Here is a 9,043-nt window from a genome sequence, read left to right as displayed (position 1 = left end):
GTGTTATGGGTCAGAGAGTGAAGTGCACATGCTCTGAGACTTCAACAGTTTGGTTGTCGTGGTTACGCAGACTCAGTGGCGTGGGTCTTGTGGGGGGAAAAAAGGTCTATCATTGATTGTTAAAGTGGGAAAAGTAGAAAAAATAAAAAGTATGGCAACCTGAAACTCATATTGGGGCTAAAGATACATATTTTTAAATGAAATGACATCATCACAAAACATCAAAATAACCCAAAATCATGCAGCATTTGCAGAGCTTTAATAACTCAAATAAAACAAAACGCTAATAATTTGTAAACAAAATATTTTTTTTATTAATTAATAATTAAACAACATTAATTAGGAAATACAACCACTGTGTCAAATGATAATTTTTCTCCAAAGTCCTGTTGTTGTTGTTGTTGGTTTTCTTTCTTTTTTTTTTTTAACAGACCTACATTTTCCGATTTGGCTATCCGGCGAGTAAAACATCTCAGCCATGTCTCTAAAGGAAAAGTGACTAAAGAGTTTAATGTTAAGCCTTGAGCACCTTACCTCAACAGAGGACCAGGGAATTGCTCATCCCGCTGTCGGACATCACCGGTCTTCCCTGCAGTGAAACGATAAACAACTGATAATGTTATCCATCATGGCTGTTTGGAGCTGAAGGTCAGTATGGTGAGGAGCTCTGGAGGTTCAGCGTGTCCTACCTGTCCTGCTTGGATGATCACCAGCTCCGTTGTTTAGATGATCTATAATAACTGTTGTGTTCTTTTCCTTTAACACATCCATAGTGTTTATCCAATTCACATGAATTTACACACAGGAACAGCACTTTAAAGGGTTTACTGTACTTTACTGAAGAGTAAATTTAGTTTTTAAAAATGCAAACATCACTAAATATAATCAAGCCGAAATCTCTCTCCCATACACACACACACATCAGTGTAAAAAGTAAAAAGTGTGCGTGTGTGTGTGTGTTGGTCTGAATGTTTAGGTTTGCAGAGTACAAATGATAAAGCGGTGCCTTTATTACATAACAGTGGAGTGTACAGTATGACGTAGCGTGCGTGCGTGCAGGCGGCGTGCGAGCGTGTGCGCTCGCGAGCAGCTGGTTTCCATAGCAACTCCTCGCCGACACAGAGACTCACCTTTGTGTCTGCAAAATTTACCCAGAGTAAAAGTTACTGAGTTACCTTTTTATTTATTTTTTTTTAGCAGGGGTGGGATTTTATTTCCTTCCCTGTTGTACTATTTGTATTATTTTTCATTTTCATTCTTTTATTTTTTACTCAGTAGCGAATATGATTAAAAATGAAGTGAACTACAATATTTTAAACAAAACATACTTAAGTAAAAGTAAAATTCCAGATTTAAAAAGTACTTCTACTTTAAGTACTTCTACTCTAAGTAAAATTCTTTTACTTTAAGTAGAAGTACTTTTTAAATCTGGAATTTTACTTTTACTTAAGTATGTTTTGTTTAAAATATTGTACTTCACTACATTTTAAATTTAAAAAGTAGAAGTACACAAAAAATCTACTCAATTACAGTAATGTGAGTAAATGTACTTCATTACTTTCCACCCCTGGCTATAATGAATGTGCGTCAAAAAAACACTAGCATTAACATTAACTGTTGTCGTTACTTTGATGGACTCACTAGCAAACTTACACTTTTCTTTTAAAAAAAAGCTCCTTATGTCCAGCTTCTTTTTTTTTATTTTATTTTTGCTGCCGCCATCCTAACATGTATGTCACCCAACACACCTTCTTGCACGGAAAAAAAATCCACTGCATTTGGCGCTTGGGTGCATTCACTGCACAAGGCCCAGCCAGTCAAAATGTTCATGTGTTTTGGAGAGAACGTGATTTATCCCTTCCTGCGTGTCTAGGTTAATGTTGACATCATTTTTTTATGTGGATTAAATTATTGGTGGGGACACATCCCCTCAGTCCTGGAGTACTCTGGCGGCTATGAAAGGAGAGCGGGACACCAGTTCAATGGGTAAAAAATATGAGAATAGAGACTTCCCTGATAATGTCATTTTTTTCGTTGTTTCTCTCTCTCTTCCTCTACAGACTCTGAGGGCCGCTGTTCGGCCATCCTCCCCGCTGGTTCGCACGTTGGTTCCACTCCGGCGCCCTGCTACTGCCCCCCGTGGGAATACGGCGACTCTTTCCCGCATTGAACCGATTCGTTCGAGTTACCATTCCTCCCACACCGTCCCTGCACTCCTGCCCTATTTACATCCCTGATCACTTACACATACAAATCCTATCAGTGTGAACACCACAAACCCCTGTGTCTGTGTCACTTCGCCGCTGCCGTTATGAAGCTTTACAGAGCAGAAATATCAGATCCATCTCAATATCAACTATTCAAAGGAGATTATTGATAAAGACCTTCAGTATTGTTTTACGGTGTACAACGAAATAAAAATCAGGACAGAGCACTGAATTATTTGTTGGTTTGTTTGTATGTTTACTGTGTTTATAATGTTCATGTATAAATGCAGATAAAGCCCATAAGGTTTGTTTATATAATGTTTAGTGTAATATACAAGCGTTATTTGTTCTGGCGACGATATAATTTTTAACATTAATGCCAATAAAGGAGGGTTGAATTAAACCAATGTTAGTTGGTTTTAAATTTGAAGTTAAAAACCTGCTGAAACTTGTGGTGGCAGAAAATAAACATAAAATTCACTTTTAACTGTAGTACAGTACAACCATATCTGTTCACCAACAGCAATAATGACAGTTTTTTTGTTGTTGTTGATTTATGCTCCCTTGTTTACTGTTCACTGCTTCCTAAAGCCTGAAGTGAATATAAACAAACAGCAAAATGATGTTTCAAAATGTGCAGGTGTCCTTAAGATGTGCGAACATGTAATGTACAATTATATATACAGTGGAACCTTGGATTACGAGCATAATTCATTCCGGGAGCGGGCTTGTATTTCAAAACACTCGTAAGCCAAATCAAATCGTCCCAAAAGACATAATGGAAAGTCACATTATTCATTCCACAGCCCCCAAAAATAAATACATGAAAATAATTAACACAAAATATAAAGTAAAAATAATACAAATTAACCTGCACTTTACCTTAAAAAAAACAAACATAAATCCCGACAGATAAGTGTTTCTATTTGTGCGCGCAGACACTGTGTGTGTGTGTCTGTCTGTGTTTGTAAGGAGCCCCTCCTGCTTTCCCTCTTCTCGTCTTACACAGTTACCCTTCCTCCACTCTTTTCACACGCGCGCACACATGGATAAACTGTTTTATCCGACAAATAAACAAGAAATCTCTCTTATGACACTCGATTAAGCGACACACTAACGGAATTACTATGGAAAGTAAAAATATAACAAATTAACCTGCACTTTACCTTTGAAAAGAATCGCGACAGAGCAGTGTTTCTGTGTAGAGCAGAAAGAAAGAGTGTGTGTGTGTGTGTGTGTGTGTGAAGACGAAAGTAGGAGGGGTCTGTGTGTGTGTGTGGCACAGTGTTTAATGACTGCACACACAGACACAAAGAACAGGCTGATACGAAGAGAGAAAATGGATCCTTAACCTCTCTAATGATTGCTTTACACGCGCGCTGTACACACACGCATACAGACACAAAATAAAATATGTTTTACACACACACACATGGTCACAGTGTTATAGTAAACAGTACACGCGTGCATGGATGTTGATTATTGCACTAAGACCCGTCAGGGGAGAGGATTACCCACAATTCCGCAGCGCAAGGGAGAGAAAAACCGTTGGCTCAGTTGTGATCACGTAATGCTCAGCGTTAAAACAAGAAACGCATGCGTAATACATGATACTCGGTACTCGTAAAGCAAGACTTGTTCGTTTTCCAAGTTAAATTTATTAAAAATCTTTGCTTGTCTTGCGGAACAATCGCAAATCGCGTTACTCTCAATCCGAGGTTCCACTGTAAAATTATTTACACAACAATAGTGATAATATTAACACCACACAACATTAACACATTTATACATTGATTATAAATTATATACCAGTATACGGATGACACGATCATGGGCACTCAAGGCTCACCCATGCCCAACCTGTCTGGACTGATTCCATAGAAAAGCCAATGTACAGTATTACAAATCACAGAAAAAAAACCATCAATAGAAAGGCACCCAGGCCAAAAGACCAAGTTCATCAGTGCATGGTCTAACTCACCTGGTCCAGTGTGAGTTTACTGTGGGCAAAGAACTCCAAAAAATATAAAACTACTGTCGGCCCCACATCCACTAACCCTCAGGCTCATAATTTAACAGATTCAAATACACTATACAAAAAAAAATTATATAATGGTATAAGTGTGTATGTTATTTTGCTAAATTAATGCTACCTTGACATTTAACACTAAATAATCGCTGTTATCTTTATTTCCAAATATCTCTGCAGAACATTTTTTTGGATCAGTCTTTGAGCCATACAAAGGGGTCCCACCTATTATGGTTGTGCTCGTAGCAACAAGTTCAGCCAAAGAATAACACTGAGGTTTTGTTATTTCGGTCTCGTCCAGGAATATTAATTTTAAAAAGTTTTGGAAAAAGTTTGCTTTGGAGTTAACTTTATCTGATTATCTTACAGTGAAAATAAATATTAGACCAATCTATCCTTGACCCTGTTAATTATATGAAAATAAATTGAAAAACCTTTTAACCAAATCTCATGTTACAATTATTGGCACCCAGAAAACCACTGTAATTTAATAATATTGTACTTTATTTTATCAAAATGTTCCTGTTAAGCCTTAACTTTTAATTAATAAAAATTATATAATAATTACTAAATAAACCATTAAGTCACAACAATAAAAACAACTATGGAAAATGTACTTTCCGCATTTAATGACATTGGAGAATACTATTAAGAATATTGTTGGAAACACATATACAGTACAGAAAACATATACACACAAAGAACTGAATTAATCCTTGTATTTTCTGGATTAATTTATTCACTAAACTAATAAAAAAAACATAAACAATTCTGCAAAATAAAATCAGTGATGTTAACAGCACTCAAACAAATGAATGGTGTCCAGGGTTTTCCAAAGTGTGGCTACTACTTGTGGTCCGTAACTGCAGGTGGGCCGCGAGACATCATTTACAATAAAAAAAAAAAAAGTAAGTAACTTTGGTAATTAATTTTGAAATTACTATTGAATATTGATGATTAGCAATTTGTATTATATTTATAATATATATGAAAGGTTTTCAGAACTAATCATTAATCTGACCCATAGTTAAAAAAAAACTCATATCATAATCACGATTTATACTCATAACAATGGCAACAGGTAAGCTTTTAATGGAGAATCAACACTTATTATTTTTTTTTCATGTGTTTCTTTACACATTGTGTGGACATGTATGGATTATAATTTCACACTGCACTGCCATAGGCCCATGGACATAGGATTGTTCTGTCTGCGGGATAAATACAGTATGTGTGTAGGTAAAGGATGAGGTTAAAGAAGTTAAAGTTAATAAAAAATATATATTATAGTTGAAATGTTCAAAGCTCAAGTAATTAATAAAACATTTAGTCTGTCTCGTTTGTCTTATTTAATAGATTTGGCCCTGTTAAAATCACTTGACGTGTGCTTAGAAATCAGTGAGAAATGTGTGTGATGTTAGACATGATTAAATCCCGGTTGTGGGGCGAATAAACCAAACTGTGAAATTAATGACACAATTATTGCTCACATGCCTTTAGCACTCATTTGTGAACTCTCTCTCTCTCTCGTTCTCTCTCTCTTCAGCATCTGCTCCAAAGAAATAAAATAAACAACAAAAATAAATCCTAATTATGACTTAATTATCCTCTCATGACCTCTGTTAGATGAGTAGACTTGTATGTATTGCCTGGCTAGCTATCATGAAAGATTGGACATTAGCTAGATGTTTATTATTAGTCAGGAAGCTACTTTTAGGAAGAAGCGTTTTGTTCCCCTTATCCATCAAAGCCTTATATTCTAATTTAAATGACTTTCATTAGCATGTCATTAACAAGCCTAATGCTTTTCAACAAGCTGCCATATGTTCATACTGTGTTCTCTGTAATCTGATCTCTTTGCTGTTCCACATCGGTGTCGGGTTCAGGGCAGAGAACATTACGGTATGGTACAGTAGCTGCTGAAAGAAATGTTCTAGATCAGGTGCAGCCAGGTACTGTATATATTAAAATTGCACCAACGTCTTCAGCAAATATGCGTATGTACAATAATGCTAATATTTATTATGTATGGCACCTCTATATCATGTTGTTTTCTTACTTCCCAAAACTTGGTGTCACTGTGGTACCTTTCCCCGTAGGATGCTACTTACACTGGCCCTGTATTGTAACCTGTGCAATACCATTTTACTTTTTATGGTACCATCAAAGGGTTAACAAACAAAACTTTGGTGAATGTAAGGGTACCACAATTGCTACCAAATTTCAACGGGTATCTAATATGCTGCCTGTAGTATACAATACCAGTTGTGTGTCCTAACATATCTTATATGGTCCAACATGTACAACCACACAATATTAGATACCTGCATAAGTCTTATGGTTCCGACCATGGTAATTTTTGAAGTATCAAAGTAATATAATATATTATGGTATGTTCTATCAGTTACCATAATAAACACTAGCACAGATCATACCAAAATTTATTTTGGGATTAGCAATGAATATACAGTGGAATTTTGGATTACGCGAGCATAATTCCGGGAGCAGGCTCGTATTTCAAAACACTCGTAAACCTAAAGCTAGTTTTCCCATATAAATACTGGAGACTAAAATTTTTCATTCCAAAGGCCAAAAAAAAAAAAAATACATAAAAATAATTAATATAAAATATAAAGTAAAAAGAAAACAAATTAACCTGCACTTTACCTTTACTATAGGTACCTTTACCTTTACCTACACTTTACCTTATTACTTTAAAAAGTAAATAAGTGTTTACGTTTATGCGTGCAGGCGCTGTGTGTGTGTGTGTGTGTGTGTGTTACACAGTCTTACACAGTAAACCTTCTTCCTCCTATTTAAGTTTTTTTCAAACACACAGACACACACACACTAACGGAAAGACTTTTATTAATTAACAAGGAACATCGTTAACGACACTCGCGTGAGCGCACACTAACGGAATCATTGCTGCAAAGTAAAAATAAAACAAAGTAACCTGCAGAAAATTGTGACAGAGCAGTGTTTCCATTAGAAAGAGAGAAAGAGAGAGAAAGAGACAGAGTGTGTGTAAAGGGGCACGGTGCCCAATGACGCGTGCAGACAATGTGCAGGCTGATACAGAGAGGAAGAGAGAAAATGGATCTTTAACCTCTGTAATGAGACTTTCTTTTGCTTTACACGCGCGCATACACGTGTGTTATAAGAAACAGTACACGCGCGCTGTACACACACGCATACAGACACAAAATAAAATATGTTTTACACACATGGTCACAGTGTTATAGTAAACAGTACACGCTTGCACGGATGTTGATTATACCAGTGAGAGACGCGCACTAAGACCCAGCAGGCGAGACAATTACCCACAATTCCACAGCGCAAAAGAGAGAAAGGCCATTGGCTCAGTTGTGATCACGTGACGCTCGGAACAAAACAAGAAGCGCATGCGTGATACATGATACTCGGTGCTCGTAAACCAAGATCTCAAAATGTATTAAAAATCTTTGCTTGTCTTGCGGAACACTCGCAAACCGCGTTACTCGCAATCCGAGGTTGCTCTGTAATGTAACTTTAAAATTCTCTCAGATCCTGAATCCTGTAAGCTTCTATCACAGTAGCTTGCTGACTAGCATTTGTGAATTTACCTCAAAACTCCTTTTAAAACACCACTGTGATGGTTGCAGACAGCTCATTTCAGCAGTAAAAGTGATGATTTAAATGACAAGGTTAGATTTTGTGCTGCTTCAAAACATTTATTAAACAAAAAACACTTTTCTTCATAAACTGACCTAATAACAGACACCATAAACAAAGCAGAGGGTAAAGAAGCAACAAAGATAAACAAGTGAGACACAAGATTTGACAAGTTTCTATAAAACAATTACTGAAAAAGAAAAAGAAAGAAAAAAAAGTAGCCTTCAGAAATCCTGCCAGGAACGCTCATGCTAGTTAGCTGCCAAGTGTTAGCGCTGAATCTAAACTGAATGTGAGATAACACTCCTTTCAGAAACGCTCCTGGTTATCTTGTGTTTTAGCCAGCTAGCATAAATATTTGTCTTGTTTGTTTTTTCTCCAGATTTTTTCCCCTTTCTTCCCTCAGATAAACTCATGTTATCTGGTTAGTGTTCACAGGGACAATACTGTTTGGAGTTAGCTAGGATTAAAAATCCTCTCAGAAATCCTGTCAGGTTTTACACCTAAATGTCAAAATCACATTTTTTTTCCTAACTTGCTTAATTTTGACTGATTTATAACAGCAATTTAGAACAGATTTGTAAATAAAATTGCTTATTAATTATCTTCCCTGCTAAGACTACCTATCTAATATGATCTAACCTGACAGGATTTCAAATCAAACTCAGTCTTGACTCGAAATTCAGTCGAATTAGATTATGTTAGCTAGTTTGCTAACATTACCAGTAAAGCATATGAATATGTTTTATACATGAATCCAGAAATCCTGTCAGCAAACGCGCAGTGAAACAATGTAACACTTAGCTAGTTAGCATGTGAAGATGGAAACATTAGCAGTTTGACTCTACTTTCTTTGATCTGCAGTTAGAGCCAGGCGTGATGTTAAGAAGAAAAGATATCTGAGGAGATGAAAAGGAAAACAGAAAAAGAGAACGTGTAACTGTGTATTAGAGATGACACAAAGTCTTATTTGGTGCTTAGAAAACTTTAAAGAACATCTTTCCTTGTACATACTGTAGGTTATATTTCTAACACATATATTATATTATATACACTGTAATAAACCCACTGTGATAATTTAAAGCTATATGATGATACAAATCTAACAGTACAGACTTTAAAAATGTTTTTCGTACTAAGATTTTTTTTCAGC

The sequence above is a fragment of the Clarias gariepinus genome, chromosome 9, assembly GCF_024256425.1.
Source record: "Clarias gariepinus isolate MV-2021 ecotype Netherlands chromosome 9, CGAR_prim_01v2, whole genome shotgun sequence".
Classification (NCBI taxonomy): domain Eukaryota; kingdom Metazoa; phylum Chordata; class Actinopteri; order Siluriformes; family Clariidae; genus Clarias; species Clarias gariepinus.
Note: the sequence above shows the minus strand (reverse complement) of the source record.